The following is a 10,788-nucleotide window of genomic DNA, read 5'->3' as shown; positions in this document are numbered from 1 at the left end:
TGCCCAGGAATCCTCTAACTTCTTTCTCTGTTTGAGGTTGTGGCATTTCGATTAGAGCTTTGATCTTGGAAGGGTCTATTTCTATACCTCGTTGGCTAACAACGTATCCCATGAGTTTGCCAGATGTTACTCCGAATGCACACTTCTGAGGATTGAGCCTCATGTTGTACTTCCGTAGCCTTGAGAAGAATTTGCGAAGGTTCACAATGTGTCCCTCTCTTTCCTTGGACTTGACAATCATGTCATCTACGCATACCTTAACTTCTTTATGCATCATGTCATGTAAGAGAGTAGTTGCGGTGCGTTGGTATGTAGCTCCGGCGTTGATTAACCCAAATGGCATGACCGTGTAGCAATAGGTTCCCCATTGAGTGACGAAGGCGGTCTTATGCATGTCTTCTATGGCAATTTTGATCTGGTTATATCCTGCGTATCCGTCCATGAAGGATAGCAACGCGTGACCCGCCGTATTATTTACTAATATGTCGATATGTGGTAGAGGAAAGTCATCCTTAGAACTCGCTTTGTTTAAGTCTCTAAAATCAACACAAACACGGATTCTCCCATCCTTTTTGGGTACGGGTACTATGTTAGCTACCCGGTCTGAGTACTCGGAAACTTTGATGAACCCGACCTTGAATTGTTTATCGACTTTTTCTTTGATTTTGAGAGCTCATTCTGTCCTCATTCGACGAAGCTTCTGTTTCACGGGTTTGAAACCTGGTTTGATTGGGATTCTATGCTCTGCAATGTCCCTGTCAATCCCTGGCAAATCTTTATAGGACCAAGAAAAAATGTCTTTGAACTCGTGCAGGAGGTCTATGAAATTGGCCCTTTCGGTGGGGCTCAAGGTTGTCCCTATCCTAAGTTCTTGGGGCTCTAGTTCAGTTCCCACGTTGATGGGTTCAGTATTTTCTATCACTGGTCCCCCTTCCCCCTCTTATAGTATTTCTTTGGCTATGTAGAGAGGTATTTCGATTGAGTCTGGGTCTGGGTCATTCTCATTATCACCGTAAACAGAATTGCATTCAAGATAGCACGAAGAGTAAGCAGAACCTGATTTATTCATATTAAGATTTGAGAAAAGTTGAAACAACGAAGCCATCTGATCTGTAGTCAGTGGCGGTAAAGGGACAGCGGTTGGGACATTTCCCGAACTACTGTTGCTATTTGACACTAAGCTAGGAGAAACGAGGGGAGTGGGAATGACGACAGGAGAAGACTCTCTAGGAACTTCTCTAGACTCGACTCGACTCGACTCGACTCGACTCGAATTCATCGTCTTCTGGTTCTCCTTTGAACATCTCTCCTTCTCCAGTAGTGAGCTTGAAGAGTCTTCCTTGATTTTTTGTCCATTTGATCGATTTTCTCCATCCTTTCTGCTGATTGGTGTTAGTTTCTGTGTCCAGTGTGGTAATGATCTCATCTATGATGCTTTCGGCGCTCTTGATTAAGGGAAGATCCTGGAGGTAGACATCTTCCTCGCTTTCTGTCCATATCCCATTGATCACCTCTTCTTTTGGGGAGATAAGATTTGAGCAATCTAAGGTAGATTCATCACTTGTAATCATCAGAACTCCAAGAGGATTCTGAGTGTTGTTGGGCTTACCTCCAGGCAGTATTGGTAGGCGACCGTCTTCAATCATATCTTGAAGTACATTTTTCAGTTTGTAGCATTTTTCTGTATCATGTCCTTTACCTCTATGGTATTCGCAGTACAAATTCTCATCCCAGAACTTGGATTTCTTTTCTGGTTCGGGTGTAGGGCCTATGGGTTGAAGTTTATCTAGCTTCATCAACCTTTTCAGAGTGTTGGAATATGTGTCCCCTAGATTTGTGAATTTCCTTGGAGGGGTACTCTTCTTAGATGGCTTGAGGAGGTTAACTTCATCAGTTTTGCTAGTAGAGCGTAAGAACGACTTATTGAGCCTTGATATCCGCGACCTATCGTTTTGGACAAGAGCCCTTTACGAATGTCATCTTCGATCCTCGTCCCTAGTACGGTCAAATCTTTGAAGGTCTTGATGTTTTGATACCTCAAATGATTTGCATAGATGGGCTTTAGGTTGTCCACGAATTTCTCCACGAGGGTGGCTTCATCCGGACGTTCAACATAACAAGTTGAGTACTAGTCTTCCTCCACTGACTTAGGAAGTCGGTGAAACCTTCTTTGTCATTTTGGGTAAGAACTTCTAAAGTGCGCATGTTGACTTGGATTTCAGCATTATCCGCATATTGTTTAGCAAACTCGATTGCGGCATCATCCCAGGTAGCGATTTTCTTGTGTTCTAGCGAATAGAACCATTGTTTTAGGATGGTGTCAAGAGATGAAGGAAAGATCCTCAAGAACATCTCGGGTTTAATGCCTTTGATAGACATGTAATCCTTGAAAGCACGGATATGGTTCAAAGGGTTTTCACGCCCCTTAAATTTAGGGATATCCGTCATATTGAAGTTGGTTGGCAACTTGGAACTCACAGCCTCATATTTGCGAATTCTCCCTATAAATGTCATCCCCTTTGAGATACATCAATTGCTCCTCCAAGTATTGGAGTCGTTTCTCAGCTGCAGTCATACCTATGGGAGGGTTTTCGTCCCCGAAGTTGTTCACAAATTCATCAGACACTTCACTTTCTCGAGGAGGCATCCTCGTTTCCACGGCATATATTCGGCCCTCAATGGTGTCAAGGCGATCATACACTTGGTCTTGAGTAACTTGGAGACGAGCTAGCGCGGCTAGGATTTGATCATTACCATTCTGGAGTTGGTTGAAGTTAACGTCGCTTGTTTCAGGCATCTTGGAAAACTGGATAAGAGATCGACGACGAATCAAAACGCGATCGACCATTCTAGCACACTTACTCGAAAAGAAATGTTTTGACTCGTGAATTGGGAGTGTGCCACTTGTGTCAAGTGAGTTTTGAGGAAATGACAAAGTTTGAAAAAATGTTGGTCCTAGTCAACTTTAGTGTAGTTGTAGGAGTGGACTCGAAGTGAGGTTTTGAAATGGGTTTTGAGGCCCGAATTTTGACTCGACAATTGGACAGAGTTTCGGGTTGTTTTGCGCTAATATTAGGCCTAAGTTTCGAATTTTTTTTTTACATTTTAAAGAAGGATTTTAATTTTACAAAAATCGTCATGGTTTGTTTTAGAAATGGTGATCACGTATGGTGCAAACATTATACAAACATTATAACGGGATGCTGAGTGCATTTAAAAGGGTTTTGGTTTAAAGGGTGGGTTGCCATACCAAACAATCAAACCCGAAGTCTGTGGAGAGGTTCGTACCAAACAATTCCTAGTCCATTTCCTCAAGTAGTGAAAGTTCTTGATACAAATAAGAGTAAGTACCATGGTATGTATGACGTTAATCGCTATCCATCCTTGGGCCCAAATAAGAATTAGGACCGTTTAGACGGGACGATTGATCGAATTGGTTGGGTTGGGCCTAGGAAGGCCGAATGAAACGATCTAGGAAGACCGAGTTATGAAAACCGACAACTGTCTTGTACAAACTATTCCCTAACCTTGTTCAAGTTTCACCCTTTTGGCTACACGTAAGTGTATTATTCCCCAGCGGAGTCGCCAAACTGTGGACGCGGGCGCTTGGGAAACAAGCGTTTGCATTTTTGGAGTCGCCACCAATTTATTGTGGAAAATTGGAAACCGCTCGAATACCTCGTGTCATGTCAAGACACAAAGTAATGACATGAACACTAAGTACTCGTTACCCTTAGCATTCTATGTCTAGAATGACTCTCGTGGATGCCAATGAACACGGATGTTCATAGAGATCTGGAGTAAGGGATGAGGGTACGTATTAGGAAGCTCTTTTGATCGAACACCTAATCTCGCTAGCCTCGATAGCGGCCTCTACTAATGATTAGGGAAAATCGTCTATATTCGATGTATTGTCAATTTATATGCATGCAATGCAACATCCAACGTTTTAATCCTAACATGTAAGAATTAGACTAAGTCGGTTAACACGTAATTTATCATACAAGTGGGTCAAAGTAGGTATTTAAATCGATTACATGTGAAAACATACAAGCAATAATAAAAGGGATACAATAATGAAAATTACAATAATTACATCGGGTTAATGATTTATGTCGAAAATATTTTTAAAACGGATAATTTGAGAAAGAATAAATAAATAAATAAACGAACAGGAATTAGGGTGATAATACGATTAATAGTTAATTAATACGTAATTAATGAACTAGGTCAAGGCAAAACGGGAGTTCAGGGACATAAATCAACCAGGAACAGGCGCAGCAGAGCTGCGTTCCTTGGAAGAGGCGCAGCAGTTGCTGCGTCCGTTCCTTGGCTCAGTTCTGGCTGTGAAGCCGGAATTTCAAATCGTTAATATTCGTTGGTGATTTAAATGATCGATTATGATATTTGACTCGGATGAAAGTGATTAGTAGATTATTTACATGCGATTAAGGTCATAAAAACGATAAAACATGAACAAAACTAATTAATACGAGTTAATACAAGATTTATAAGATTATTAATAAATACAAACTAATTAGGTTAAACAAACCATTAATGATAAACTAATGATGACGACGATAAATAACAGATGGGAATATATCAAAGATCGCATTCCAGAGACTCAATATGAGTAAATTGAATTTCTAAAACCCGAATTGATTTTAATGACGAAAATCCGCAAATATTGGTTATAAGGGATTTAAGTCGGGATTTAAAAGATTAATTAAATACTAATGATGATGAATAATATATTACATGTTAGAATTATCATACTCAAATTATCGTGTTAAAAGAAATAATGCACAATTAATAACAAAGTGAAAACAATTGAACTATCTAAAGACGAAAAAAGAAGAAAGGAAGCAGGAACTGCGGCAGCCCCACGAAGAGGCGCAGCAGGTACTGCGTCCCTTCGAAGAGGCGCAGCAGTTTCTGCATCCTTTCTCGACGGTTGTCTTCTGATAATCCGTAAAAAGGGTTAAAACAAGGTTTTACAAATCGGTTTTAAGAGTATTTTCGACATAAATCTTACAATTGTGATACAAAAATAAATAACAATAAATAAAAGAAGGATTTACACCCTCAGACTTACATGTTTGACGAAACGGGATGAACTAAGTTAACGTTTAGTGATGCTCGACTCGAATGTAGACGAAAGTGCCCTCGTAAGAGGAAAACGAACAAGATTGATTAAAGTTGATTATTTTGGAGTTGGTTAAATTGGTCGGTCATGCAAAACGAGGCTGGTACTCAGAAAGATCCGAGCTTATGTTTTCGAAAGTTCAAGCACGTAGATGCCAAAAAGTAAGAATGTGGTCTAGAATGCAAAGGGAGAAGAGAAGGACGGACACTCGCGTGAGAAATATGTGAGACCGAAGGTCTCTATTTATACTAATCACGTGGAGGAAATTAAGGTTTTCGGAGAAACTTTGGAAGTGAATCTCGAAAAGATATGAAAAGATACGAAAAATACGCAGAAAAGGACTTGGGAAGAGGCGCAGGAGGCACTGCGTCTCTTGGAAGAGGCGCAACACCTGCTGCGACCTTTCCCAAGTGGTTTCCTCCTACGGAAGAAAGATTTCCGTGTTTTGGTTATGGAATAACGGATTAATCTTGTTTTCCTTAATATTTTGTGTGAATATTACGGGATATTATTTGCCAAAGATTAAAAGATTGCGAAAATATGGAATAGAAATATCCGGAACATTCCAGAACATTCTGACTCGGTTTTAGAAAATGAAGACGGTTTTTTTGACCCGGACTCCAAATGTACTCTAATTACTGCCAAAACGACCGTATCAGAACGTAGATGACAATTAAGAGGTAGACACAAGTGTTTGAGCGATCACTTGACGATAAACTTACGAACTGTCACAAATCGTTCCGCGTACCAAACATGCGGCCCAATCATCACCGGGTGGCTTGCGGGAGGTGCAGAAATGAGGTATCTACAAAGTCAAAAACAAATTAGGGTTCGGCGAGGGAGTTGTGAAAAAGCCGCATACTCCTGTAGGGGAATGAGAGAGAGTCTTGAAGCAGTCGCATGGCGTCAATGTAATGCCATGAAAAATGCATGGTTAAGAACATTATCGAGCCACGACTTCATCCAAGCATAAGTTTTACAGGAACGGTGACGGAAATTTGGAAGGAGCTCAAGGAACGATACTCGGCTGGTAATGCGCCTCGTGTGCACCAGTTGAAAAGTGAATTAAACGATTGAAAGCAAGGCAATAATCAATCAATTGTTGATTATTACACAAGAATGAAAGCCATATGGGATGAATTAGCAAACTACATCCATGTCCCTCAATGTACTTGCGAAGCGGCAGCAGCTTTAGCGAAAGAGTGTGAGGAGGAAAAAGTGTACCAGTTCCTTATGGGACTCGATACACAACTTTACAGACACATCCGTACAAATTTGTTGATAGAAGATGATATAACCTCATTAAGCAGGGCTTAGACGCTCGTTTTAAGAGAGGAAAGACACAGGGCTGTAATCAAGGTCAAAGACGAAATCAACGATGCAGCACTGGCGGCTCGGACGGTCAGTGGAGAAGGCAGGGGACGTGGTGAAGGCTCGAGTAATGAAGCACGAGAAGAAGCACCACCACGGTGTACCTTTTGCAACAAATTCTACGACACAGAGGATAAGTGTTGGGAAAAATACCCCGAACGTTTCCCAGGAAGAGGCCGTGGACGCAGCGGGGGACGAGGATTTGGGCGAGGTGGCAGAGGACAAGTAAACACCTTCCAAGTTGCCCACGCAGCATCAACGAATGAAGGAGATAAAGCATTCACGGCAGAGGAAATGACACAACTGCGAGGTTTGTTGGGAACGAAAACGGATGGAAATAAAAAAATAGCAGGTATGACGAATATGATTAGCAACTGGTTATTAGATAGTGGTGCCTCATACCACATGATAGGACATAGAGCATTGCTTGCAAACATAAGAAAAGAATTGCCTTCTACCATTTCTTTGCCGGATGGGACACAAATAATAGCCAGTGAACATGGAGAAATCGCTTTGAGTGATAATTTCGTCCTAAAGGACGTTTTATATGTTCCTAAATTAACATGTGATTTACTTTCCGTCAAGCAATTAATTGAGAAAAATAATTGTGTTGTGACTTTTTACCCAGATCATTGCATCATACAGGACCAATCTACGAGGATGAAGATTGGACGGGCGTTGTCTTTTATTTATAACCCCGCAAGTGTACGGTTGCCCATTGTAGTATTGCGGGGGTCGAACCCAAGAGACGGTGGTTATGGTTCTCAAATAACTTGTTTGCTTCCTAGTTTAGTTCTAGCAAAGTTGAATTAAATAATTGATAAACTAATTAACACAACTACAACTAATGACAAGTGAACGGAATATGCGATTACTAAAGCGAATGAGATAACAATTAAAGACTAAGGTAACCGGGTTCACAAGTGTAGGTCAAGGTCGATTATGGTCGCAACTAAGGTAAGTCTAACGGTGAGATTAAGGTAGGCCTCCACCTCTCGGTGCGAGACGGTCCTTGGTCTAAGTTTGGTCGAGATCTCTCCCTAACCACCCCCAAGCATGCAATGGTCACACACAAACCTCACCCAAGTTCAAGCTCTCACTCAAACATGGTAATGAAAATGGAAAGAACCTAAATTACTCATTCAAGCCTTTCATCAAACATGTGCTGTGCACAAAACATTGCTACAACTCAAAAGACTCAATATATGTATCAACAACCATAATCAAACCATATTTTCTACACAAGTTCCCCCATCTACCTTAGTAATACACTACTCAAACATACTAATAGAAATGAGAACAAAAGATGGGAACTTTAACATGGAAATGAGAAGAACAAACATAAAGATAAGACAAGTAATTAAACTATAATAAACATGTAAACAATTGAGAGGAAGTAAATACGAAGAAGGATTATACCAATATTAATAAAGAAGAAAACTTTGGTTGAAATAAGGAAGATGAATCTCTTCTTGTCTTCTAATCACAACCCAATAACAAGTGTAAACTAGTGAGAATTGTAGAACTTGAATAAATTAAAGAGGAATTAAATTAATGATGAAGAAAGATTACAACTTTGATTAAAGGAAATTAAAGATAGAAATATTAGGGTTCTTGTTACAATAATGAGAGAGTAGAAGAGACTAATTATTCTAATCTAATTAGGTAGAATAATCTAAGGTAAACTAATGTATGGTAATGGTAGAATTATAATAATGAGAGAGTGTATAAATATCCTACTCCTAATAATAATAATAATAATAATAATAATAATAATAATAATAATAATAATAATAATAATAATAATAATAATAATAATAAGAATAATAATAATAATAATAATAATAATAATAATAATAATAATAATAATAATAATAAGAATAAGAATAAGAATAATAAGAATAATAATAATATTAATAATAATAATAATAATAATAATTAATAATAATAATAATAATTATTATTATTATAATATTAATATAAATCCTAATCTCCTCTCTTCTCCTATATGAAAGACACGACCCTTTCTTTGACTAGAAAACAGAACAAGTTAAAAAGGGCAAAATGGGGACGACGATAGAGCAAAACGCAGCAGGGGAGCCTGTGCCGGTTCACCGGCCGCCGTTCAAGGAACCGGCAGCGAGACATTTGAAGTTTGTTGCAGAAATTTGGATTGGGTGTGGGAGCCGGGTGACCGGTAGAAGGGCCACCGGTAGGGAGCAGCAGGAATTGATGTGGGATGATGGAGCGGGGCTGTGTGCCGGTGAGTCGGCACCAGTGGATGCACCGGTAGCGAGATCTTCAACAAAATTTGCGACTTGAACACGATTTAAGAGGAGGGAGTGTGGATGCCGGTATGTCGGCTACCAGCTAACCGGCATAGAGGTGATGCGTGGTGGCTGGGTAATGGTGTTGGGAATGAGTTGCAAATGTCGTTGCTGCCGGTGATGGTGGAGTTGATTGTGGTGATGCGAGGCAGAGGAGGGAAATTGGTGGGTGTGGCTACCGGTATATGGAGCTGATGCCGGTTTGATGTCGAATTTAGTCGATGGTGGTTGATATATATTGGTGACGAGGTATGGTTGGACTGCTATGGTGACTGATATGTGGCGAAAATGGAGCAACGGTGAAGTCGAGTTGATGCGGAGGTGTTGAGGAGCAATGGTGAATTGTTGTGGTTGATTGACGCGGGTATTGCGACATAGCTGGGCTCAAGGAGGGGATCAATGGTGGATGACGGTTGATGATGATGGAGTGAAATGGATGATAGACACGGTGGAGCATCGGGTTTCTACTGAGGATATGGCGTGGTGATCCTGCTATTGTCGAGCTCAGGCGAGATGGAGGGGGAACTCGAGCTAGTGGCTGTCTGTTATGGGCATTGAGCCATGGCGCGTCGGGTTTCTGGCTGTTACTGCTCGTGATGGGTGAGGAGGTTGATGCTCGATGGGTGCAGCTGGTCTGAAATGGTGATGAAGGAAATGGTGATGAAGGCGTGCTTTGTGAAAGTCAAGAATTGACTTCTATTTTATTATTGCTCACTTGTCTTATTTGATCCGTCTTAATTTCCGCCTCGCTACACGTAACCTTCTTTTATTCACGAACACGAGTCCTACAAAATTAAATTACACAAAGGCAAAGCGGTAATATAGACTTAGTAAAAACTATTATTCATATAACATTTATAATAGAACTAATAATTACTAATTAACAAATAAAACGAACTATAAAACTAAATTCCGACAAAAATAAATATTTATTGCGATAAGTAAAATTAAACTATTAAATACTAATTAAGCAATTAAGCAATTAAATGAGCTATTTAATCATAAAAGCACACAAAATCGAGTTGAAATAAGGTTATAAATGCGAGGTAAAATATGAATAAAATACTACTCATCAAACACCCGCACACTTAAACCTTACTCGTTCTCGAGTAAGCTCATTAAATTAAGTTAGGACCCGTAATATAAGAAGACTAGCTAAATTAATAATATCCGTTGAAAGGTAATTAACGGGCCTTCTCCGCCCCTTTAACTCACATTGAAACACAATGAGGTATGCATTCCGATGCAAAGCAAGTGGGGGCTTGCGGAAAATTAGACACATCCTAACATTAAGCACACAACAAACAATGGATGCATCTACAAAAAGTCAAACCGCTTTCCTCATCTAAGCGGCCGTTTTGCTTTCAAAAATCGAACAAAGAGAGTCATTAGTGGAGGATGTCGTCTCCGAGTCTTACCAAGGTGTCGACTTCCCTAGTTCTAGCTCAAGTAGCCAACATTGACAACATGGGGTGCCTAAGAAACGAATTCTAGGCGGGAAAGAGGAAGTACTTCGCTATACTCCCAAGAATGACATGACACACACAAGATTCGACTCCATATCAAAACTTTGACCAAAGGAGACACAAGACCGACTCTCACGGGTTTCACTAGACACTCATTGAAGATCCGAGTGATTTTTGTGACAAAAAGTAACCAAAATCACTCCCCTAACTCGACTTGCGAAGCATGCCCGCATTCTAATATGGTACTATATCCAATATCCGCAAGAGAAATGTCAAAATGATGCACATATAAGAGAGACAACCGGGTTCTAACGGGGCTTGGGTTAGGTGAAAAGGAGTTGGTTCAAGCACCGTTTTAGGATATGTGGGGCTAAGGATCGAGTAGTCGCCACATTTAACCAATCCACTAAACCATAGCAAATGCAAAAGAATTCTTCCATAAAATTTGGCAAAGATTGCCATTTCTAAACATTCATTT

The sequence above is a fragment of the Silene latifolia genome, chromosome 5 (genome assembly GCF_048544455.1).
Source record: "Silene latifolia isolate original U9 population chromosome 5, ASM4854445v1, whole genome shotgun sequence".
Taxonomy (NCBI): domain Eukaryota; kingdom Viridiplantae; phylum Streptophyta; class Magnoliopsida; order Caryophyllales; family Caryophyllaceae; genus Silene; species Silene latifolia.
This window is presented reverse-complemented; position numbering follows the sequence as displayed.